Here is a 26,766-nt window from a genome sequence, read left to right as displayed (position 1 = left end):
TGCAAGTAACAGTGCCTTCAGAATTAGCTGAAGAGGAAATGGACAATGATGATGATGATGATGATGTGTTTTGTCTGATTTTTCATGTGTCAGATCTTTCAAAGATAGGTTATGATCAGGTTTATTCAAAATAAATTAACATTTACATTACATTTATTCATTTAGCAGACTTACAAAATAAGGAAGGATACAACACAAGCAATTCATCATAATGAGACAGTAACACTAAAAGTGCTGCATTACAAAGTTTCAATTTTATTAGAAAAGTACTAGCCAAGAGAGATTAGAGTGCAACAATTTTTTAAAGAAATATTTTATGTGTGTAGGGTCAAGAGCTCATGAAAATGTTGTCTTTAGCCATTTTTTGAAGACAGACAGGTAGTCTGCTTCATGAATGGAGTTGGGAAGGTCGTTCCACCATCGATGTACTGTGAAACAAAGTTTGGCAAAGTGATTTGGTGCTTCTTTGTGTTGGTACCACAAGGCGCTACTCATTTGTAGACCGCAGCCTTCTGGTGGGAACGTAGCTCTGCAGGGATGATTGTAGGTAAACTGCATGCCAGCATCAGAGCTTTGAACTTGAAACGTGCAGCAACCGGCAGCCAGTGTAGAGAGACAAGGAGGGGAGTTAACATGCGCTACATTGGGTTTGTTTTTTATTTTTATGTTTTTTATATATTTTTTATTTTATCCCCTTTTCTCCCCAATTTGGCATGCCCAATTCCCACTACTTACTAGGTCCTTGTGGTGGCATGGTTACCTCAATCCAGGTGGTGGAGGACAAGTCTCAGTTGCCTCCGCTTCTGAGATAGTCAATCTGCGCATCTTATTACGTGGCTCGTTGTGCACAACACCATGGAGACTCACAGCATGTGGAGGCTCATGCTATTCTCCACGATCCACGCACAACTTACCACGCGCCCCACTGAGAGCAAGAACCACTAATCGCAACCATGAGGAAGTTACCTCATGCGACTCTACCCTCCCTAGCAACTAGGCCAATTTGGTTGCTTAGGAGACCAGGCTGGAATCACTCAGCACACCCTGGATTCGAACTCGTGACTCCAGGGGTGGTAGTCAGCGTCAATATTCGCTGAGCTACCCAGGCCCCCTACGTTGGGTTTGTTGAAGACCAGCTGTGCTGCTGCATTCCGGATCGTTTGCAGAGGCCTAATTGCGCATGCAGGAAGGCCAGCTAAAAGAGCATTGCAGTAATCCAGTCTAGATATGACAATAGTCTGAACAAGGAGTTGTGTGGCATGTTCAGAGAAGAAAGGTCTTATCTTGCTAATGTTGTAGAGAGAAAATCTACAGTATTGGGCTGTTTTTAAGATGTGTTCGGTGAAATTGAGTTTGTTGTTAATGTTTACCCCTAGGTTTCTGACCGTTTTGTATGGTGTTATTATAGATGAACCCAGCTGAATGCTGATGTTGTTCTCAACAGCAGGATTGTCTGGAAAGACAAGAAGCTTGGACTTCACTAGGTTTAGTTGACGGTGGTGTTCCTTCATCCAGGCCGAGATATCTGCCAGGCAGGCCGAGATCTGAGCAGTCACATTGTGGCCATTGGGCTGGAAAGACAAGTAGAGCTGCGTGTCATCCAAGTAGCAGTGGTTAGAAAACCTGTGTGCTTGAATGATGGGTCCCAGTGATGTTGTATATACAGAGAAGAGATGTGGGCCAAGCACTTGGCCCTGAGGTACCCCAGTAAGTATCCAATGTGACTTGGACACCCCACCTTTCCAGGCTATCTTGAAAGACCCAACTGTGAGATAAGACTTGAACCAACCAAGCACAGTTCCTGTGATGCCCAGAGTGGAGAGGGTAGACAGGAGGATCTGATGGCTAACTGTGTCAAAGGCTGCAGTTAGGTCCAGCAGAATGTGAACAGATGATCTTGAGCCAGCTATCGCCTGTCTCTGGGATTCAGTGACAGACAGCAGGGCAGTCTCTGTGGAATGTCCACTTTTGAAGCCTGACTGATTGTTATCTAGCAGTTTGTTCTGTGAGAGAAAGGCAGAGATCTGATTGAAAATAACCCTTTTGTTAGTTTTTTCCATGAATAGGAGGAGAGAAACTGGTCCGTAAGTTTCTACTTGTTTCGGGTGAAGCGCTGGTTTTTTAAGCAGTGGAGTTGCTCAAGCATGCCTAAATGCAGTGGGAAATGTGCTTGTAAATAGATATGTGTTAATTATATATGTGAGTGCAGGTAGGGTGGATGGAGAGATGGCTTGGAGAAGGTGGGAAGGAATAGGGTCAAGGGGTAAGGTGGTGGGGTGTTTAGAGAGGAGTTTAGAGATGTCAGTGTTGGTTAGAGAGAACACAGAGAGAGAAGAGCTGCATGCAGGTGGTGGGTGTTTGAGAGTGTGTGGTGCTGAGAATGTACTGCTGATGGCTGTAACCTTATCAGTAAAAAAGTGGAGAAGATATCTGCTGTCAGTGAGGAGGTGGGAGGGAGAGGACAGAGGAGTGTGTTAAATGTCCTAAATAAGCTGCAGTGTTGTTGATCTTGTCCTGATAATAGCCAGGAAAGCATAGACTGATACTCATAACTGCAGGATCTATAGATTTCTGCCTTTTCTTCTCAGCCGCTCTGAGGACAGTCCGATGTTAATGAAGAACGTCATAGAGCCAAGGGTTGTGGGTGTCATCCGTGCTGGCCTGGAGGAGAGAACAGATGCTGTCTAGACAGGTTATTAAAGTGGGGCATAGAGTATCTGTTGCAATATTTACATCCAGAAAGGAAGAGATTTTGCGAGGGAAGAGAGGTAGAAACCGCAAAGGACAGGCAGGTCGATGAGAGAGAATGTAGGTAACAACAAAAGGAAACCAGATGGGGAGCATGTGTTAGACTGGATGAAAGTGTCATGTTAAATTGAACAAAGAAGCGGAAACATGTAGAGGGATAACTAGAACATTGTTAGCGGTAAAGTTAAGTGTAAAAATCAGATCCAGCTGGTTGCCTGATCTGTGCATTGCAGTAGTGCAATCTGTTCAGGTCGAATGTGGCCAGAACAGCATGAAGTTCAGCTGCCTGGGGCTTGTCCAGTATGTTTAAATCCCCAAGAACCAGAAGTGGGTTACTAAATGAACTGGATTTGAGCAGTGTGACTCTATTTTACTGCTCAATGTAAGGAGTGTGGCATATTAATTTTTCTGTAGATCGAGAAATTTTACATCTGCAGGACTGGATTATGGGGGAACCTTTGTTTCATAATCCATTAATTCAAACTAAAAAAAATCTGTCTTCAAGCAGCATAAGGAATTGTCTGATCAGAGCTTGATGCACTAAGATTGAGCATCTTAGAGATGGCAATGGATGGAAAACAGCAGATATGCTTCAGCAGGTTACATGGATTCGTTCCTTATATCTCCTGAATCAAGTGATGGAGGAAGCGTGTGCAGCATTGCCAGGAGCCTGCAAACAAGTGTTAAAACATCAGCTTTTGCAGGGCTGGGGGATGAACTATAGATTTCCATCGATTTGTGTTTCTACTGCTGCACAAGAGGAGAACCAAGAAAATGGAGATACGATTTTGTCCTTCAAAACTCCAGAGTTGGTATTATTTCAATATATTGGCAAAAATGCATTATAAATTGTTTGTGTTAAAGTGTCCCATCAGGCGGTCCAGAGAAAAATCTAAGCTTGGAGGTGGTCAGAAGTGTTTGGACCAGACTTTAGAGGTTGCTGGAGATCTCTGTATAAGCCTCTGTGGCAGCAGGGGCATGGTCAAGTGTCCGTCCGGAGAGAGAGAAAGCGGTAAGGGCTGTCTCTAATTCCAGTGAGCATGGGGAGAGCGGCAAATAAGCAGCCACCCCACCGGCAGAGAGACTGAGAGAGAGTCTGGCATAAGGACGCCCACGGTGCTCGAGAAGCTGTTGTGTTTAACCTATTGTGTTTGTGAAGCTGATGAGTTTGTGAAGTTGTAAAGCATTGAAGTGGCCGATTAAAAAGTCTTACCTGAGCCTGGAACCCATTTCCCTGTGTCCTCCTTCCCTTCTGCTGTGAAGTCATGTTACACTTGTGCCAAAACCCGGGACATTGAAGTACGTCCCATGGAGTCCTCGCAGTTGGCAGAGGTCCTGAAGTCCCTCGCCAACCTACACCAGACCCTCCAAAAATTCCTGCTTGAGCTTCGCCAAGACCAAGATCGTCAGTTCTTCGAGATCCTACGAGCTCAAGCAGAGGACCGGCATGCGATCCGGAGCCTCCTCAGCCAGGAGAGAGCCCCGGCCACGTCCCTGGACAACCACAGCCCCCTGCCCCCACCCAAGCTTTTGAAGATGGGGCGGAAGATGACCCCGAAGCCTTCCTCAACCTGTTTGTGTGAACCGCCGAGATCTGGGGCTGGCCACATGACCAATGGGTGGCCAGGCTCTTCCCATTGTTGTCCAGGGAAGCCCAGCTTGCCGCTCAACAACTGCCGGTGGCTAACCTCCTGGCTTATGAAGACCTGAAGAAGTCCATCCTGCAGCGGGTTGCCGCAGTCCAGAGCAGTACCACCAGCTCTTCCAGTCCATGAAGCTGGAGAAGACCAGCCGCCCATTTGCCTTCACCCAACGGCTCTGAGACACCTGCCGGAAATGGCTGCTGGCAGGGAATCGTGACGTCGTGGGAGTGATCGACCAAGTGGTGCTGGAGCAGCTAATCCATTGACTGCCAAAAGGAATGGCAGAGTGGGTCCAGTGCCACCGCCCGGCGTCGCTGGAGGAAGCTGTACGACTGGCAGAGGACCATATGGTGGCGTAACCGAGGGCAGAAGAGCCCTCCTACTCTCTCTCCCCTCCCCCTGTGTTTTCCCCATTCTCTTCCCCCTCCCCTCTTCCCTCTCACTCTGCTCTCTCTCCAGAGTCCGTTCCTGCCACCGAGGCCAGTTCCCCGTGCACAGGGGTTGGTACCCCCAACATCTACGGTGCCCTGCTGTTGCAGGTGCAGGCGTGGTGCATGGGCCAGACTACTGGAGTTGCGGAGATCCGGGACACTTCCGGGATCAGTGCCCTGTGATGGAGCTGGGGACGGTGGTCTGGATCCCCGACACTCCGCAGGCTGCCCCCGACCAGGCCGGAGCGTACCGGATACTGGTAAGTGTCAAGGGGGTACTCATCAAGCATTGGTGGACATGGGTTGTAATCAAACCACTATCCACCAACGCTTGGTTCAACACAAGGCTTTGGGCACAGCTAAAATGGTGAGGGTGAAGTGTGTGCTTGGGGATATTCACAACTACCCTGTGGTGACCCTTGTGATTAAATTCCGGGGAACAAGACATAGAGTGAAGGCCGCGGTTAGTTCTCGCCTCACCCATCTGCTGATTTTGGAGACTAATTGGCCTGAATTTAGAAATGTATTAAAGGGAATATGCGTGGATGGGTCCTGCAAAATAATTAATAATAATAATTTTATTTATTTATCACACATTATACATTTGCACATATACAGTGAAATTATTTTTTTTCACATATCCCAGCTAAGTTGGGTCAGAGTGCAGGGTCAGCCATGATATGGCACCCCTGGAGCGGATAGGGTCAAGGGCCTTGCTCAAGGGCCCAACAGTGGCATCTTGGCAGTGCTGGGGCTTGAACCCCCGACCTTCTGATCAGTAACCCAGAGCCTTAACCGCTGAGCCACCACTGGCAGGGGAGGCTGAGCCGGGGCCAACTTCGTCAGCTCCATGTCAGCATGACGGGAGGGGAAAGAGGCTGCGGCCCCTCCCATCCTCAGGGGATTTCCCGAAGGGGATTTCCCTTTGGAGCAGTCGCGAGATGAAACCCTCAAGCACGCCTTCGAACAAGTGAGAGTGATCGATGGTCATCAGCTCCGGTCAGGTGTCGCACTTTCATATCCCTATTTCACAATAAAAAACGAGTGGTTATATAGAGTGACGCAGGACGCTCAAACAAAGGAAGATACAACACAGCTCTTAGTCCTGCGGAGCCGTCGGGAAATGGTTTTCCAGGCAGCTTATTATAATCCCATGGCGGGTCATCTAGGGGAAAGAATAACACTGAACCGTAGCGGCTTGCTGTGAATGTCAGCTGGTGAATCCGCCAGCCACCCCAAAAGCGCCATTGCACTCCCTTCCACTGATCGAGGTCCCCTTCGAGAGAATTGGCATGGACCTCATCGGGCCATTAGAGCGGTCAGCATGTGGAAACCGCTTTGCATTGGTCCTAGTGGACTATGCAACGCGTTATCCGGAAACAGTGCCTCTGCGCAACATCTCAGCACGTAGTGTTGTGACTCTTCAAAATAATCTCCCGGGTGGGGATTCCGAAGGAAATCCTCACTGATCAGGGTACAACATTTATGTCATGGACACTACGTGAGCTTTAATGAATTATTGGGCATTAAGTCAGTTCGCACCAGCGTTTACCATCCACAAACAGATGGCCTGGTGGAGCGATTTTATAAAACCGTTAAGAACATGATTCTTAAGTTCGTGCACAAGGATGCTAGAAATTAGGACAAATGGCTCGATCCCCTGTTATTCGCAGTATGAGAGGTCCTGCAAGCCTCCACTGGGTTCTCCCTATTCGAGGTGCTGGACGGCACCCATGCGGCGTGCTTGATGTCATACACGAAGCCTGGAATGAGGGACTTTCAAACAGTAAGAATGAAATCCAATACATTCTTGATTTTAGAGCAAAACTCCACACCTTGGAGCAACTAACACCAGAGAATTTGCTCCAAGCTCAAGAACGACAGAGCCGACTGTATAACGGGAATTCGCCTGCGGGAATTTGCACCGGGAGATAATGTACTCCCCACATCAAGCTCCAAATTACTCGCCAAGTGGCAAGGACCCTTTGGGGTCACACAACGAGGTAAAGTGAACCGATAGAGGGGGCACACATCAAATATATCACCTCAACCTCCTGAAATTATGGAGGGAGGCAGTCCCTGTGGCTACAGTAGTTCCGGAGATGGCAGAGCTCGGGCCGGAAGTGAATACAAAACACAGTCATATTACCCCGGTCACTTGCGGAGACCACCTCTCACCATGCCAACTCGCAGAGGTTGCCAAGTTGCATCAGGAGTTTGCAGACATGTTTCCCCCTCTACCGGGTCGTACAAACCTCATCCAGCACCACGTTGAGACTGTGCCGGGGGTGGTGGTACGTAGCCGCCCCTGTGCCTGAGCACAAAAAGAAAATTTTCTGGGAAGAATTGGATGCAATGCTCGATATGGGAGTAATAGAGGAATCCCACAGTGATTGGTCCAGCCTGGTTGTTCTAGTTCCTAAGAATGACGGGTTTGTACGGTTCTGTGTGGATTATAGAAAAGCCAACATGTACCCAATGCTTTGCATTGATGAGTTGCTCGATCGGTTGGGCACTGCTTGATTTTATTCGACACTGAATTTCCCATGAAAAAACAGCCATCTCTAACCGTTTGGATTACACCAATTTGTGACGCTTCCATTCGGTTTGTTTGGGGCCCAGGCTACGTTTCAGCATCTCATGGACCAAATCCTCAGACTGCATTCAGCTTACGCCGCTGCCTATTTAGATGACATCATCATTTTCAGCAATGATTGGCAACGGCACACGCAGCATCTGAGGGCAGTTCTGAGATCGCTGCGATGAGGGATTGGGCGGGTGGAGGTACGGTATCTGGGGTCCACTTGGGCCACAGGCAGGTGCGTTCCCAAATTGACAAGACTGCGATGATTGTGACCTGCCCGAGGCCCAAGACCAAAAAGGGGGTGAGACAGTTCCTGGGGCTGGCTGGCTATTACAGGAGATTCGTGCCTAATTATTCAGATGTCACCAGCCCACTGACTGATCTCACTAAAAAGGGAGCTCCAGACCTGGTCCAGTGGATGGAGCAGTGTCAACAGGCATTTACGCAGGTTAAGGCCGCACTTTGCGGGGGGCCGCTTTTACATTCACCCGATTTCTCTCTCCCTTTTGTCTTGCAGACGGATGCTTCAGACAGAGGGCTGGGGGCCGTACTCTCGCAGGTGGTGGAGTGGGAGGAGCGTCTTGCCATCAAGTGGGCGGTCCTCACTCTCCGATACTACCTGTTGGGGCGGGCCTTCACCCTCTGCTTGGATCACGCTCCACTCCAATGGCTCCACCTCATAAAAGATACCAATGCACGGATCACCCATTGGTATCTGGCTCTTCGGCCATTTAAGTTCAAGGTGGTCCACAGACTGGGAGTGCAAATGGCTGTCGCCGACTTCCTTTCTAGAAATGGGGGGGGGGGGGTGGGGGGGTAGACAGGCCGGATGTCTCCCCGGCCTGAGTCAGGCGGTGGGGATATGTGGCAGCGGGGGCGTGGACAAGCGTCATCCGGAGAGAGAAAAAGCGGTACGGGCGCTTGCACCTGAGCTAGATTATGTCTAACACCTGTCTCTAATTCCAGTGAGCATGGGGAGAGTGGCATATAAGCAGCCACGCCACCAGCAGAGAGACTGAGAGAGAGTCTGGCACAAGGAAGCCCACAGAGCTCGAGTAGCTGTTGTGTTTAACCTATTGTGTTTGTGAAGCTAATGTGTTTAAGTGACTACGTGCCTGTGAAGCTGATGAGTTTGTGAAGTTGTAAAGCATTGAAGTGGCCGATTAAAAAGTCTTACCTGAGCCTGGAACCCGCTTCCCTGTATCCTCCTTCCCTTCTGCTGTGAAGTTGTGTTACAGCCTCCCATTGAGTATCATGCAGCAGATTTACAGTGGAAATTGATCTTTCGTATTATACCTACGTACAGAAACATGGCTTACCTGAATCCAGCGGTGGAGAATGACTGTCCCTTTTTTTGGGACAGAAGAGACTGTTGACCATTTGTTTATTCATTGTGTGAGGTTGAGAGTTCTTGTTAATTTTTGAAGGAGCTGTTTTGAAAATATTGTTGAGGAATTCTCTCATCAATGTTTAATCAGTGGTCCAAAGTATAAGTTCCATGAAAGGAGAAAAGTGTGTTTATTACATTTCTTGTTGGGATAAGCCAAGATGGCTATATGGAAGGCTTTGCAAAAAATAAAATATTGGGTACTGGTTCAGTTGATACAGATTCAGTAAGATTAAAATTTTCCACAATAAGGTTTGTGGGAAGAGTTTTATGTGAGGTTGGGAATTAAGAATTTTTAAAACAGAGGGATCATTTTGAACTCATTTATATGCAGTGTGAAGTAATTTTTAACTCAGGATCAAAGCTGATGAGCAGCATCATGGTACCAATTAAGCCTGATTGGATTGGTTTAGTTTTAACTCTAAACCAATCCTGTAACCCTGAGTTTGTTCAAACTAGCTTCAGCTAGCTTCATGGTACAGGCCCCAGAGGCCTATATCTTCATGCAAGATGAACAAACTCAGGGTTGCAGGATTGGTTTTGAGTTAACAAAATCAAAGCAGTCTAATCAGGCTTAATTGATACTATGATACTGCTCATCAACTTTCTCTGTCAACTCAGGCTTTGATCCTGAGTTTAGGATTAGTTCACATGTGCTTTCACATGAATGAGTGATGTTTGCAGCGAACAGCCAATCGCATGAAACATGGAGAGAGATTAACTTCTCGCGAGAGGGATTTTCCTCTGTGTAGATGGCCATTTACACAGCACAACAAGAGATTGTTATAAAAATATAAAAAATTAAAACATGTTTACACTGCACAAGAGATTGCCATGCCATCATGAAGAATTAAAACACATGGTTTACACAGCAAAAAGGGATAACTGCACAATTATGAAGAATTTAAAGTCATTTAAAAACAGCAAGAAGAAACACCATGGCTGATGATGTGAGAGCTCAAGAGGACTTCTGGAAACAAATTCTGAATGTGATAAAAATATAAAACAGCTGTTATATCAATGCGTCAGTGAATTCATATAGATCCACAAAAAGAACACACAGGCTTTTTAATTTTAAAAGTTTAAATGTATTTAAAATATAAAAGCTTTTATATTTATTTGAATTGAAAACTTTATATATCATTCAAAACTATTACAAATAAATATAGGCTACTATCGATTACAAAATGAATAGAGACTATAAAGATTAATAGTATCCCTAAGTTTATTTTCCTTTTTCAAAATCTACCAGTTTGTATATCAAAAAAGTGTTTTTAGACAATGGAATAAACTACTTTGTAAATATATATGGGATAATAGGAAACTGTCCTGGTTACTTGCATAACCTCCGTTCCCTGATGGAGGGAACGAGATGTTGTGTCGATGTAGTGACACTAGGGGTCACACTTGGGAGCCCGAGACACCTCTGGTCTTTGATAAAAGGCCAATGAAAATTGGCGAGTGGTATTTGCATAACACTCCCCCGGACATACGGGTATAAAAGGACCTGGTATGCAAACACTCATTCAGGTTTTGTGCTGAGGAGTCGAGACAAGGTCCCGGCCATTTCAGTGGGTAGTTCAGCGTTGTGGCAGGAGGGACACAATGTCTCGTTCCCTCCATCAGGGAACAGAGGATATGCAAGTAACCAGGACGTTCCCTATCTGTCACTCACTCGACGTTGTAGAGTTTGTAGAACCTCGCAAAGGTGTTGGGTGTTGCCCAGCCCGCTGTTCTGCAAATGTCTGTAGAGAGGCGCCACTGGTCAAGGCCCAGGAGGCCGCTACACCCCTGGTAGAATGGGCTCATAGCCCTACCGGGGGCGTTGTGGTCACAACAGACGCCTCCAAAATGGGCTGGGTCGCTGTTTGCAAAGGGCACACAACCGCCAGCTTACGGACGGGCCCGCGACTGCATTGGCACATCAACTGCCTCGAGTTGTTGGCAATTCTGCTCGTCCTGCAGAGGTTCCGGCCATTGATCAAGGGCAAGCACGTGTTAGTTCGGACAGACAACATGGCAACGGTAGCACATGTCAACCGCCAAGGCGGTCTGCGCTCTCGTTGTATGTCATAACTCGCCCGCCGTCTCCTCCTCTGGAGTCAGCAGCACTTCAAGTCACTGCAAGCCACTCATATCCCGGGCGACCTCAACACTACAGCGGACGTGCTGTCATGGCAGGTTACCTTCAGGGGAGAGTGGAGACTCCACCCTCAGGTGGTCCAGCTGATTTGGAGTTGATTCGGACAGGCACAGGTTGACCTGTTCGCCTCCCAAGAATCCTCCCACTGCCCGCTCTGGTACGCCCTGACCGAGACACCCCTCGGCATAAACGCCCTGGCACACAGCTGGCCTCCTGGCCTACGCAAATATGCGTTTCCCCCAGTGAGCCTACTTGCACAGACTCTGTGCAAGGTCAGGGAGGACAAGGAGCACACAATACAAGCGGATAAGCCCGGGATAGCCTGCCGGGTGTATCGCTTGCACATTCGCCTTTCACCTCCTCTGAGCTGAAGATGTGCGCCATTAATTCCCAGTAGTGTTCACAAACTATGTTCCCTGGTTGACTTCCTCCGAGCTCTGTGGCAGTCGAGTTTTCGGAGAGACTCGCCGCCGGCCCAGTATACGTGCTAACTAAGAGCCCTGTTCTGGGGTAGCTGCTCCACATGTGGCGGTTTCCTGTAAGGTAACCCAATGTGATGTATATCTTCCACTAATTCGTTTCCCTGTTGGCAAACTGCGTCTTCCTTGGGCAGAGCCCCCTCTGCCACAGTCTCCATGTTTGTAGTAACACCTCCCCCGTTGGGTAGGATCTACCATGAGACTCTCCACATGGTCGGCAAGACCATGTGAAGGATAATTCTACTTAAATATCACCCCCCTCTCTTTGGCGAGGTGTGGTCTCCGCAGTGTCCTCCCCTTGGGAGGGACACCCCCCGACTAGACTTGGCGGCCCAGTTGAATAATCCCCCTTGTTTTTTAGGGAGTGGAAAAAAAGAAGGGGAAAAGAGGCCACGACTGGGTTAGCCTGTCTCTATCTTTTGGGTAGTTGACTTGTCCCAAAGGGCCATTCGACACTTATAACTATGTTGGGGGAGGTTACGTGTCGGCCTGGTGCACTGGCTATGAGGCACACAGTTGTCTGCCCGTCACACACCGCCAGTTCACGTAACACAGTTCAGCCAGTTGCGGCATTTTGTATAGGGACCACTAGTGTCACTATATCGACACAACTTTGAGTGAGTGACAGATAGGGAACACCATGGTTACTTGCGTAACCTCCGTTCCCTGATGGAGGGAACGAGACGTTGTGTCCCTCCTGCCACAACGCTGAACTACTCACTGAAATGGCCGGACCTTGTCTCGGCTCCTCAGCATAAAACCTGAAAGAGTGGTTGCATACCAGCTCCTTTTATACCCGTATGTCTGGGGGAGTAGCATGCAAATACCACTCGCCAATTTTCATTGGCCTTTTATCAAAGACCAGAGGTGTCTCGGGCTCCCAAGAGTGACCCCTAGTGTCACTACATCGACACAACGTCTCGTTCCCTCCATCAGGGAACGGCGGTTACACAAGTAACCATGACGTTAACGAATACAATATTATTGTAAAGTTGAACCATATGAACCATCATCATGAACACGAAGCAATATTAGCGATATAAACTAATCTTTAAACAGTCAGTAAGAAGAGCAAATAAGAATTTTCTGAATGAACAGTTTTTATTGTGAACATTCATGTCAGAAAAGAATGTAAAATACGTGAAGCCAATAACAAAAATCTGTTAAAAAAAAAACAGTTTGATTATCTGATAAAACAGTCATGATGAAGTGGCATTATAAAATAATAAACATAGTAATGTCAGTTAAGTGAGTGTCTAATCTAGAATTTTCAGCTTTTTTATTTTTGGCATCTCTCTAGCAGTGTGGATCACCATGGCAACCTGCATTCTACACTTAACCTCCTCCAGGGAAGGTTAACTGTGAGTTGTGTTCACCTGAGAAACCAAACATTATCTCAAGGGTTTATTTTAATGTGTTCTAGACTCTTATGTGATGTCATGACCAATTTCTTCAGTAAACAAGCATGTATAAGTAGGTGTACAGGTGTTCCTAATAAAGTGCTCAGTGAGTGTATTTGTAACTTGGCACTGATTTACTTCTAAATTAAATAATCTGGTAAGTCAGATATTGTCAGTGAGTAGCTAAATGAAATCATTCAGATCTGTAAACAATCATTCAGTCCTTCATGTCATTTTTTTTTTTTCCTTTGGGTATTTGGCTGTTATTTGAGAACTGTAACCAATTTATTGTCTCTGAAAGTAAATCTTTATAACATTAAAAAACTGTTAAGACATGAACTGCTCAATGAACCCCTCCCTCTCAACACACACATGCATAACATAACATAACATAACATAACATAACATAACATAACATATAACATAACGTAACAACAAAAGTCAGAGATCTCAATATAAACTCAAACATTTCTCATTAAATTCTTCAAAGACCAAATGATCTGAGCTACGCTATCCACATTAACTATATGGTTCTGTACTCTTATTTGGGTCTATTTTTACAAATTAATTGTCTTCTGCTGAATTTTTTAAGAAAAATCTGACACAAAGTTGATACTTATTGAAACATAACTAAGAATCCAATTACTGTAAATCTCCTGAGCTGTGAGCAACAACCTCTAACATGCTCTGGGTGCCTTCAGTGTAGTTGTTTCATACCGTTTCACCCTGGCTACTTTCCCACCATTGTATAACATACAATATTCTGTCTGCCTTTACAATATTAGTGAAATCTCTGAAGCTCTGTTGTTTTGATCCAAAATAGTTGGTTGCTACAGGTCAATTTGCAATTTATTGTCCCAAACATAAGATAGTCTGAAAGGCTTATTACGAATTAGTTCTTCATTCGGAAACAATGTCTTAAGGTCTTACTGTAGCTCACAAGATTGGTTAGATTGACCACTAACATTGAATGTTGCCAACATATGTTGCTTTTTAAATGTTGGTCACCAGCATGGGATGTTGGTGCACTGGATTCACAGGCTCCTTAACTAGTTTTAACAGCAAAATTTCCTAGAACCACCACAAGTTCAACCAAACCAGTTTTACCAACTTCTTTAGCTAAAGTTTGTAGGTGAACATCCAGCAACTAGACCAGCACCAAATTAACCATCCACAAAACAATTGTCTGGCATTGTTCTGAGCTGGTCTTTTTTTTTTTTTTTTTTTTTAAGGGTTAGGTAAAGTTTTAATGTTGTATCTCTATATAAGTTAACTAGACCTCTCGCAGACTACACAGTTCTTTGACAATATATCGCAACAAATATTAAACTGTTGCACCTCAGAACAATTGTCTTTTACACTGTTTTTTAGACTATAACCAATTAGTGCTGACTGACCTTCATCGATGGGAGATAAAAAATAAAATTGTCCTATGAAAAATAAACAATAAATGTGAATTTTATATGCGCTGTTGTAATGACTCTTTGTGTTGGATTTCTTGCCAACAGATGAAGAAATATTGTTTGAACTTTTTCTGTACAGTTCACGTCATCTGATGTGTGGGAAATTATTTAGCTAAAAAACTGCAACAACTGGCAACTCATTATTACAATAATCACAACCATCAAACCATTATAATAATTGCATATCATTCATCTAAGAGTGAAAGCTTGTTAAAGGATATGGCCACTCTATGATCATTTTTGCATATTTTCTTATGCTGTTATTCTTAGCAAAGATAAAGAGAGACCTGTTAACGGTGAGACAGTTGTGTTTGGCTGGATGGGGTTATATAGAGCCTTGGTCCGAGCTCGTTTTATCTCCCCCGCGGACTCGCTCTCTCCCTCACCCTCAACGCTCACCTGCTTAGGCATGTCTTCAGTTTGAGCGATGTCTCAAGATGTGCAGGAAACAGTCTTAGCTTTCAAAGGAGAAGATCCCAGTTTTACTCCATTCTTCTTGGCAAAAATCAGCTGGGAGAATGTTGCAAGTGGTTATGCTCCAGTTCTGTTGTTTCACACAATAACTTTTTGTGTAAAAAAAGAAAAGAAAAAAAAAAACTTTAATAAAAAATCAAGTCCTGTTTATCAGTAGGTTGTACCACTTTTTCAAAGCATTTTGTCCTTTTCTCAGATGTGTTCTGTTGACACTTTTAAATCCTTACCAAATGTTCTCAGGCTATGAAATGTGAAATTCAGGAAATATCCAGCCAATTTTTCTCAATTTCCAAACAAATGGTTGTTGTTTCGATGACCAATGTGGTGCAGTACAATTTGTATTACCTGTTACACTGTTACTGTGATCTGTAACTGAATGGGATCCTTTAGCATCGCATGTTGCCTCATCTCTCACACTTACCCACCCCCATTTATCTCTCTCTCTCTATCTCTCTCTGCCCCAGTGCTCCCCCTCCCACACACACGCACACACACTATGAGAAACCAGGACATAGGAAATTTGGTTACCATGGAAATGTATTTAAAAACATTTATGTGAAATGTTTAAGAGAGAGCCTTATCATTTAGTTTGTCAAATGATCAGAATTGTAGCACAGATTTGTAGAGTTAAAGCATCTATACTCAATGAGTGTAAACCTCAACAATGAATTAAACTTCTGGCTCTTTCATTAATTCGGGGTGGGGTGGGGTGGGGAGGGTTGGGGAGATGTCGCTTTCACATTAATTTACTTTTGAAGCACTTTATAAGTAAAAAGAATGATTTATTTATTTATTTATTTATTTATTTTGTAATTAGGGGTGTAACACTTCTCAGTGAAAGGAGGAGGCGAGAAGCAGTTCCCTATCTATCACTCACTCGATGTTGGTGTCGATGTAGTGACACTAGGGGTCACTCTTGGGAGCCCGAGACACCTCTGGTCTTTGATAAAAGGCCAATGAAAATTGGCGAGTGGTATTTGCATGCCACTCCCCCGGACATACGGGTATAAAAGGAGCTGGTATGCAACCACTCATTCAGGTTTTCTCTTCGGAGCCGAACAGACATGCTCATTGAGCTGAATACTACTGTTCATTCACCTCTGCTAGATCTGACGACGCATTTCAGCGGCTTCTCCCTCCTCTGCACTGGTGCACTGCAGAGAATGCCCCTGGGCGCTTCGGCAGAAAAACTAGAGAGTATATTTTCTGAAAGAGCATTTTTCCCCTCTAAAAGAGTATATATTTCTCTAAAAGAGCGCACACACGGAACGTCTTTTTAAAGATGCATCTTTTTAAAGATGCTTTTCCGATTGTGTGTTATTCCTGGTTGCGCTCGTTATCTCTCGCCTTCTGACGGTCACGATCACTGTCTTTCGTGTCTGGGCACTGCTCACGCGGAGACAGCATTCGTGGATGGTCATGTTCTCATTGCGAGAATATGTCCATGGCAACGTTGTGGTTGCGGCTCGCCTTCGTAAGAAAGTGAGCCACCCCAGAGGCTCCCGCCTCGGTCCTTTTACCCACGGGTATGAGGCCAGCGCGGCTAGCACTGGGGGCGATTTGGAGACCCCAATAGGACCACCTCCACCGGGTATCGCCCCGCGGACCTCACATTCCCCAGCACGCTCGTCTGCCCCGATCGGGCTTCCGGATGAGTCCGCCGGCTCGTCTCACGGCGAGTTCGACCTCTTATTCGGAGCCCGTGAAAGTGATGAGCTCTCGAGCGCAGCATCAGAGAGCGGGCTCGTCCAGTCGGAAGCCTCAACTGGGCTCCTCCCTTCGGGGTCGATTGCCCAGTCACAGGCTGACGTGGAGATGACGACATGCTTTCCCGGGCAGACAGTCTCCACGGGTCACGAGGACAGGCCTCTTCCTCCTCTGTCTCAGGCTGTTCCGGGGGTGGTCACAAGGAGCCAGGTAAGTGCTTCGATGTCCTTAGACTCAGCTCCGCCCCGCCGCGAGGCCCCACCTGCCGGTACATCCGATGACGTTGTCCCTTTGGTCCTCCTTGCACAGAACTTGAACGCATGGCTTGCACTTTCCAATCCGTCGCGAGGGCTTGTCCAGACCGTCCGACTCGGCTGCGCGATTCACTTCGCCGGGCATCTGCCCAGGTTCAGCGGTGTCCACTTCACCTTGGTGAAAGACGAAAACACTGCTACTTTGCGTGGAGATCACTACCCTCCTATGGAAGGGCGCGATAGAACCTGTTCCTCCAGCCGAGATGAAGAAGGGGTTTTTCAGCCCCTACTTCATCGTACCGAAAAAGGCGGTGGGTTGAGGCCAATCTTGGACCTGTGAGTTCTGAACTAGGCTTTACACAGACTCCCGTTCAAGATGCTGGTGCAAAAACGCATTCTAACAGACATTTGCAGAGCAGCGGGCTGGGCAACACCCAACACCTTTGCAAGGTTCTACAACCTCCGGGTGGAACCGGTTTCGTCCCAGGTAGTGGTACGCAACACAAGCGGATAAGCCCGGGATAGCTGGCTGGGTCTATTGCTTGCACATAGCACCTTCCACCTCCCTTGGAGCTGAAGACATGCGCCATTAATTCCCAGTAGTGTTCACAAACTGTTCCCTGGTTGACTTCCTCCGAGCCCTGTGACAGTCGAGTTTTTGGAGAGACTTGCTGCCGGCCCAGTACACGCGCTAACTAAGAGCCCTGTTCTGGGGTAGGTGCTCCGCATGTGGCGGTTCCCTGTAAGGCTAACCCCATGCGATCTATATCTTCCGCTAGTTCGTTTCCCTGCTGGCAAACTGCGTCTTCCTTGGGCAGAGCCCCTCTGCCCCAGTCTCCATGTTTGTAGTAACTCCTCCCCCATTGGGCAGGATCTACCTTGAAGGCTCTCCACATGGTTGGAAAGACCATGTGACGTATTCTTCCACTTAAATATCCCCCCTCTCTTTGGGCGAGGTGTGGTCTCCGTGGTAGACCTGGCGGCCCAGTCGGATAATCCCCCTTCTTTTTTAGGGAGTGGAAAAAGAGAAGGGGAAAAGAGGCCACGACTGGGTTAAGCCTGTCTGTATCTTTGGGTAGACGACTTGTCCCCAAAAAGGGCTGTGCAACACTCATAACTATGTTGGGGGAGGTTACGTGTCAACCTGGTGTGCTGGCTATGAGGCACACAGCAAGTCTGCCCACCACACACTGCCAGTTCACGTGGCGTTTCGTATAGGGACCCCTAGTGTCACTACATCGACACCAACGTCGAGTGAGTGACAGATAGGGAACGTCATGGTTACTTGTATAACCTCCGTTCCCTGATGGTGGGAACGAGATGTTGTGTCCCTCCTGCCACAACGCTGAACTACCCGCTGAAATGGCCAGACCTTATATCGGCTCCTCAGCATAAAACCTGAATGAGTGGTTGCATACCAGCTCCTTTTATACCCGTATGTCCGGGGGAGTGGCATGCAAATACCACTCGCCAATTTTCATTGGCCTTTTATCAAAGACCAGAGGTGTCTCGGGCTCCCAAGAGTGACCCCTAGTGTCACTACATCGACACCAACGTCTCGTTCCCTCCATCAGGGAACGGAGGTTACACAAGTAACCATGACGATTTCCTGGTTCAGGTAAGCGTTTTATTCTCCTCACTGCAGCAGATACACTTTCAGGGTTTTCACGCTGTTCAATAATTCACTCTAAAAATAAACAAACTTCTTCACAATAATAAACTCTCAGCTTCGCAATAATAAACTCTTGGCTTCACAATAAGATCTCTGGTACCCAGGCTCTCTCTCTCGTCTACTTGCGGTGTGGCTCTAGTGATGATATGCCGCTCTCCCTGTGCTCACTGAAATTAGAGACAGGTGTTAGACATAATTTAGCTCAGGTGTAAGCGCCCTTACCGCTTTCTCTCTCTCCGGAGAGATGCTTGACCACGCCCCCGCTGCCACATATCCCCACCGCCCGACTTAGGCCGGGGTGGCATCCGGCCTGCCTACCACTCCCCCCCATTCCTGGAAAGGAAGTTGGAGACAGCCATCTGCGCTCCCGGTCTGTGGACCACCTTGAACTTAAACGGCTGAAGAGCCAGATACCAACGGGTGATCTGGGCATTGGTATCTTTCATGTGGTGGAGCCACTGGAGTGGGGCGTGATCGGAACAGAGGGTGAAGGCCCGCCCCAACAGGTAGTATCGGAGAGTGAGGACCACCCACTTGATGGCGAGACACTCCTTTTCCACGGTGCTGTACTTAGTTTCCCTCAACGAGAGCTTACGGCTAATGTATGGCACTGGGCGCTCCTCCCCCTCCAGTCTGAAGCATCTGTCTGTAAAACAAAAGGGAGAGAGAAGTCAGGTGAATGTAAAAGTGGCCCCCCGCAAAGTGCGGCTTTAACTTGCGTGAACGCCTGCTGACACTGCTCCGTCCACTGGACCGGGTCTGGAGCTCCCTTTTTAGTGAGATCAGTCAGCAGGCTGGTGACGTCTGAATAATTAGGTGCGAACCTTCTATAATAGCCAGCCAGCCCCAGGAACTGTCTCACCCCCCTTTTTGGTCTTGGGCCTCGGGCAGTTCGCAATTGCCGCTGTCTTGTTAACCTGTGGACACACCTGCCCGTGACCCAAGCGGAACCCCAGATACCTAACTTCCACCCGCCCAATTGCACACTTCTTTGGGTTTGCTGTGAGTCCCGCCTGTTGCAGTGCTCTCAGGAATGCCCTCAGATGTTGCATATGCCGCCACCAGTCATTACTATATATAATAATGTCATCTAGATAAGCAGTGGCATATGCCGTATACAGTCTGAGAATCTTGTCCATGAGGTGCTGAAATGTGGCCGGGGCCCCGAACAAACCAAACGGAAGAGTCACAAATTGGTGTAATACAGAGTGGAAAAAGCAATTAAAGGGATCTGCCAATAACCCTTTGTCAAGTCCAGCGTCAAGTAAAATTGAGCCACGCCCAACCGATCGAGTAACTCGTCAATTCGTGGCATTGGGTAAGCGTCAAATTTGGACACCGCATTCACTTTCCGTTAGTACACACAGAACTGGACCGACCCGTCGCTCTTAGGAACCAGAACCACCAGGCTGGCCCAATCGCTGTGCGACTCTTGTATTACACCCATCTCGAGCATTGCCTCTAATTCTTCCTAACCAACCTTTTTCTTGTGTTCAGGAAGAATATAGGGGTGGCTATGAACCACCACCCCCAGGGTGGTCTCGATATGGTGCTTTATGAGGTTTGTGCGACCGGGAAGGGGTGAGAACACAATTCCGCTTGCAACTGGGCTATGTCTGTAAGCTGCGAAGGTGAGAGGTGGTCTCCACAAGGGACCGGGGTGAATGAATTTGGATTGGGAGTCACCTCCGGCCCGAGCTCCGCCCTCTCCGGAACTACCATAGCCAAGGCTACAGGCACCACCTCCCTCCATATTTGAGTAGGTTGAGGTGGTAGATTTGATGTGCCCCTCCACTATCCGTTCGTTTAACCTCAAAAGGTCCTTGCCACTTGGCAAGTAATTTGGAGCTCGAAGTGGGCAGCAATACAAGCACTCTATCTCCCTGTGTGAATTCACATAGTCGAGTGCCCCTGTTGTACAGTTGGTGTTGACGTTCTTAGGTGTTGCATAGTCCACCAGAACTAATACAAAGCAATGGCCGCATTGGTCCATGCCAGTTCTCTCGAAGGGGACCACGATCAGTGGTAGAGGATGCAATGGCTCTTTTGGAGTGGCCAGTGTATTTACCAACTGACATTCACAGCACGCTGCACACCATTTGCGAACGTCGACGTGAATGCCCGGCCAAAAAAAAAAAAAAAGGTCCATTATATGGTTTAAAATCTTTTCGTGACCTAAGTGGCCAGCCATTGGGTTATGGTGAGCCACCTGGAAGAGTGTTTCCCAACGGCTCTTTGGTACTAATAGTTGAGTTGTATTTTCTTTGGTCTGAGTGTCCTGCGTCACTCCATACAATCGCTCTTTAATAATGGAAAAGTACAGATATGTGAGCGCGACATTAGGCTGGAGCTGTTGACTATCAATTACCATCAGTTGACCATCAATTACTTTTACCTGCTTGAGGTAAGCATTCCGGGTCCTCCCATTGACTCCAGCATTATCGACATGGCTACTGTCAAGGACATGAACTGTTTGTATCTTTCAGGGGACAACATATTTTTTAGTACCACAGGTCCCGTATATAACAAAAACTGTCGTTGTTTGGTGGCCTTCCACCTCTCAAGTTCATGTAAACTCCAGGGTTTACAAGCAAATTCAATCGGCATCTTCCCTCTCAGTGCATTTAGTTTTTGGTATATTTCATCCTTTTGCCTTACAAATGGACAACAATATTTTGGGCCACAAGTCAACAGGCATCTAACAACTCCCAAAATGATCATATGTATGTAATCTAACAAAAATGAGCTTACACGATCTGAGTAGCGCATGCACCAGCGCGTCCGCCATCTTGGAAAACTAGGTGGCAACACCACTTGGACAAACATGCAGAAATGCAGTAAAAGTTTGTGATTATGATTACATTTGCTAATGATTATTTTGGACGGCGTCGCATGGTCGTAGCATGGCATTTTTTTCAATTCAATTCAAAGGGGCTTTATTGGCATGAAAGTTTCAAGAACAACTGCCAAAGCATCAAACAATTTGTCCAAATATTTGGACAGTACACAATAACTTCACATCCTACGACAGGCAACCACGCACCGCAACTGACACTGACAATATTTGAATTGAATTTACAATTCATATGTCGATTTCCTGCACCTGTCTTGCACGTCCAGAAAAACACCTAGCCAGATGTTCAAATATTAAACTGTCTATCTAATTCCAAGAGGAGTCATAGTCAGACGTCCAGAAACTGAACCTGATTTTCACATCGTGCAGACATACAGATATGGTCCAGCACCGACGCAATATAGACATGATCTACACGTCTGGCAGATGTCTCATGTTTGCTGGACTATGTCTAAATAAACAAATGTAATCAGTGTTGCCATATTAGTTTGATGTTTTCCAGCCCTATGATTGTTCAAAACTCACCCAAATGTATAAAAAATGCCCAAATAGTGAGAATCAAGCACACGTTAACCATTATATCAAAGCCTTTACAACCTTAATGACACAATTAAAGGTGCAGTATGTAAGATTCAGAAACGTCCTGGTTACTTGCGTAACCTCCATTCCCTGATGGAGGGAACGAGATGTTGTGTCGATGTAGTGACACTAGGGGTCACTCTTGGGAGCCCAAGACACCTCTGGGCTTTGATAAAAGGCCAATGAATATTTGCATACCACTCCCCCGGACATACAGGTATAAAAGGGGCTGGTATGCAACCACTCATTCAGGTTTTATGCTGAGGAGCGGAGACAAGGTCCCGGCCATTTCAGCGGGTAGTTCAGTGTTGTGGCAGGAGGGACACAACGTCTCGTTCCCTCCATCAGGGGTAACCAGGACGTTCAGGGGTAACCAGGAAGTAACCAGGATGTTCCCTATCTGTCATTCACTCGACATGTGTCGATGTAGTGACACTAGGGGTCCCCATAAAAAAACGCCACAACTTACTGAACTGTGTTGCGTGAACTGGCGGTGTGTGATGGGCAGACCACTGTGTGCCTCGTAGCCAGTGCACCAGGCCGACACGTAACCTCCCCCAACACTGTTATGAGTGTCGAACGGCCCTTTGGGACAAGTTATGGGACACTCTTATCCCCTTTTTTTCCCACTTCTTAAAAAAGGGGGATTATCCGACTGGGCCAACCAGGTCTAATCGGGGGGTGTGTCCCTCCCAAGAGGAGGACACCACGAAGACCACACCTCGCCCAGAGAGAGGGGGGATATTTAAGTGGAAATACATCACATGAGCTATGTTGGGAGTATGCCATGTGGAGAAGTCCCATGGTAGGTCCTACCCTATGGGGGAGGAGTTACTACAAGCATGGAGACTGGGGCAGAGGGGCCTCTGCCCAAGGAAGACACCGTTTGCCAAAAGGGAAACAAATAAGCAGAAGATATACATCGCATGGGGTTACCTATGGGAAACCACCACATGCGGAGCACCTACCCCAGTGCAGGGCTTTAGTTAGCACGTGTACTGGGCCGGTAGCGAGTCTCTCCGAAAACTCGTCTGCCACAGGACTCGGAGGAAATCAACCAGGGAACACAGTTTGTGAACACTACTGGGAGTTAATGGCGCACGTCATCAGCTCAGGGGAGGTGAAATGCGCTATGCGCAAGTGATACACCTGGCTGGCTGTCCAGGACTTACCTGCTTGTGTGTGCCACTACACGGGACGAAACCGGTTCCACCCAGAGGTTGTAGAACCTCGTAAAGGTGTTGGGTGTTGCCCAGCCCGCTGCTCTGCAAATGTCTGTTAGAGAGGCACCCCTGGTCAAGGCCCAGGAGGCCGCTACACCCCTGGTAGAATGGGCTTGTAGCCCTACCGGGGGCGGCACGTCCTGGGCGTGATATGCCATAGTTATGGCGTCAGTAAGCCAGTGGGCGATCCTCTGCTTGGAGACAGCGCTTCCTTCCGCTGTCCACCAAAGCAGACAAAGAGCTGTTCAGAGACTCTAAAGCTCTGCGTGCGATCCAAATAGATGTGTAAAGCGCACACCGGACAGAGTGACGTCGGGCTGGGTCTGCCTCCTCCTGGGGCAGCGCTTGCAGGTTCACCACCTGGTCCCTAAAAGGGGTCGTGGGAACCTTGGGCACATAGCCCGGTCGGGGTTCTCAGGATCACGTAAGAGTAGCCTGGACTGAACTCCAGGCATGTTTTGCTGACAGAGAATGCTTGCAGGTCTCCTACCCTCTTGACGGAAGTAAGCGCAGTCAGGAGGGCAGTCTTCAAGGAAAGTGTCTTCAGCTCAGCTGACTGCAAAGTCTCAAAGGGGCTCTCTGTAGACCCTGAAGGATTACAGAGAGGTCCCATAAGGGAATGAGGTGCGGTCTGGAGGGATTCAGCCTCCTGGCGCCTCTTAGGAACCTGATGATCAGGTCATGCTTCCCTAAGGACTTACCGTCCACTGTGTCGTGGTGTGCCGCTATAGCGGCTACATACACCTTCAAAGTGGAGGGGGACAGCTGCACTTCCTGCAGGAAGGAAAGCACTGATCAGACTGCACATCTCTGGGGGTCTTCCTGTCGGGAAGAACACCACTTAGCGAATAGAAGCCACTTAAAGGCATACAGGCGCCTCGTAGAGGGGGCCCTAGCCTGAGTGATCGTGTCTTACATCGTGGGTGGTAGACTGCTTAGGTCTTCTGCATCCCTTCCAGGGGCCAGACATGGAGATTCCAGAGGTCTGGTCACGGGTGCCAGATGGTGCCCTGCCCCTGAGAAAGAAGGTCCTTCCTCAGAGGAATTCGCTGGGGGGGGGCTGTCGCGAGGAGTGTGAGGTCCGAGAACCACGTCTGGGTGGGCCAGTAGGGTGCTACCAGGATGACCTGTTCCTCGTCCTCCCTGACCTTGCACAGGGTCTGTGCAAGTAGGCTCACTGGGGGAAATGCATTTTTGTGAAGTCCAGGAGGCCAGCTGTGTGCCAGCGCGTCTATACTGAGAGGTGCCTCGGTCAGGGCGTACCAGAGTGGGCAGTGGGAGGATTCTTGGGAGGCAAACAGGTCTACCTGTTCCTGTCCAAATCGACAACAAATCACCTGGACCACCTGAGGGTGGAGTCTCCACTCTCCCTTGAGAGTAACATGCCGTGGCAGTGTTGAGTGGCTTGCAGCGATTTGAGGTGCTGCTGACTCCAGAGGAGGAGACGGCGGGAGAGTTGTGACATACAACGGGAGCACAGACTGCCTTGATGGTTGACATATGCTACCGCTGCCGTGTTGTCTGTCTGAACTAACACATGCTTGCCCTTGATCAATGGCCAGAACGTCCGCAGGTCAAGCAGAATTGCCTGCAACTTGAGGCAGTTGATGTGCCAACGAAGCCGCGGTCCCGTCCATAAGCCGGCGACTGCGTGCCCGTTGCATACAGTGCCCCAGCCTGTTTTGGAAGTGTCTGTCGTAACCATGACGCACCTGGAGACAAGCACTAGGGGAACGCCTGCCTGTAGAAATGTGAGGTCGGTCCAAGGGCTGAAGAAGCGGTGACAGATCGGCGTGATGGCCACGCGATGTGTCCTGTGGTGCCATGCCCATCTCGGGACTCGAGTCTAAAGCCAGTGCTGAAGCGGTCTCATATGCATCAACCCGAGCGGAGTGGCCACCGCTGAGGATGCCATATGCCCCAGGAGCCTCTGAAAGAGTTTCAGTGGAACCGCTGTTTTCTGTTTGAATGCCTTCAAACAGGTCAGCACCGACTGTGCACGCTCGTTCGTGAGGCACGCCATCAATGAGACTGAGTCCAACTCCAAACTGAGAAAAGAGTTGCTCTGAACCGGGAGGAGCTTGCTCTTTTCCCAGTTGACCTGAAGCCCAAGTCGGCTGAGGTGCGAGAGCACCAGGTCCCTGGGCCGAAGGGGCGGGCTGCGGCGGAGCCGGTGCAGTCACCGCAGTGGGACACTCTTGGCGATGAGCAGGCGGGGTTCGGGATCTTAAGCTGTGCCAGGGCAGGATGTGCCAGTTAGCCTCCGTCTGCTGCTTCACCATCGAGAACTGCTGGGCAAAGTCCTCGACGGTGTCGCTGAATAGGCCAACCTGTGAAATGGGTGCAACAAGGAACCTTGACATCGCCCACCCAAGAGACCGCACCGTGACCTTCGTCGCCCGGAGAGCCAGGTCGCCGAGCGCAGCTCCTGCATCAAATCTGGGGTGGAACTACCCTCGTGCAGTTCTTCCAGAGCCTTGTCTTGGTGGACTTGCAGGAGAGCCATGGCGTGCAGGGTGGAGGTGGCTTGTCCAGCGGCACTGCAGGCTTTGGCCTTCAGGGACAATGTGAACCTACAGGCCTTGGACGGGAACTTTGGGCGTCTGCGCCAGGTGGCGACTCTCTGCGGGCATAGGTGCACCGTGAGAGCCTTATCCACTGGGGGAATGGCCGAATAGCCCCTGGCCGCCCCGCCATCGAGGGTAGTGAGGGCGGGGAGCTGAAAGATCGGGACCGGGCAGTGAAAGGTGCCTCTCACGATCTTGTCAGCTCCTCATGCACTTCCAGGAAGAATGGAACTGGAGCAGGGCGTGACTGCCTTGAGCGGCGCCGCGAGCCCAGGAACCAATCATCGAGCCGCGAGGGTTCAGGGGAGAGCGGAGGGTTCCACTCTAGCCCGACACTCGTGGCTGCCCGGGAAAGCATGTCCATCATTTCCGCATCTGCGTCCGACTGGACGAGCCCGCTCTCCGATGCTGCGCTCGAGAGCTCATCAGCTTCCCGGGCTCCGAACAAGAGGTCGAACTCGCCGTGAGACAAGCTCATCCGGAAGCCTGATCGGGGCAGACGAGCATGCTGGGGAATAGGAGGTCCATGGGGGGATACCCAGCGCAGGTGGTCCCATTGGGGTCCCCAAATTGCCCCCAGTGCCAGCCGCGCTGGCCTCATACCCACAGTTAGAAGGACCGAGGCGGGGAGCCGCTGGGGTAAGCCGCGACCGCAATGTTGCCATGGTCATGTTCTCGCAGTGAGAACATGATCCATCCACGAACGCTGTCTCTGCATGGGTTGCGCCCAGGCACGAAAGACAGCGATCGTGATCGTCAGATGTTGAGAGGTAACAACCGCAACCAGGAATAACACACAATCGGAAAGACATCTTTAAAAAGATGTGTCTTTAAAAAGACGTTCCGTGTGTGCCGCTCTTTTAGAGAAATTTACTCTTTTAGAAAAATATACTCTTTTTTTCTGCCGAAGCGCCCAGGGGCGTTCTCTGCAGTGCACCGGTGCAGAGGAGGGCGAAGCCGCTGAAATGTGCTGTCAGATCCAGCAGAAGTGAATGAACAGTCAGCTCAGTAGACATCGACCGTTCGGCTCCGAAGAGAAATCTGAATGAGTGGTTGCATACCAGTCACTTTTATACCCGTATGTCCGGGGGAGTGGTATGCAAATAGCACTCGCCAATTTTCATTGGCCTTTTATCAAAGACCAGAGGTGTCTCTGGC

The 26,766-nt window shown here is 48.4% G+C and overlaps 1 pseudogene; it reads left to right on the top strand.

Annotated features, from left to right (window-relative positions):
- Positions 1-4,056: 4,056 nt before the first annotated feature.
- LOC127442158 (zinc finger protein 830-like) overlaps positions 4,057-26,766 on the top strand; it is a 63,083-nt pseudogene continuing 40,373 nt past the window's right edge.

The sequence above is a fragment of the Myxocyprinus asiaticus genome, chromosome 6, assembly GCF_019703515.2.
Source record: "Myxocyprinus asiaticus isolate MX2 ecotype Aquarium Trade chromosome 6, UBuf_Myxa_2, whole genome shotgun sequence".
In the NCBI taxonomy this organism is placed as follows: Eukaryota; Metazoa; Chordata; class Actinopteri; order Cypriniformes; family Catostomidae; genus Myxocyprinus; species Myxocyprinus asiaticus.
The sequence above is the reverse complement of the archived record's forward strand: the minus strand, read 5'-3'. Positions and strand labels throughout refer to the sequence as shown.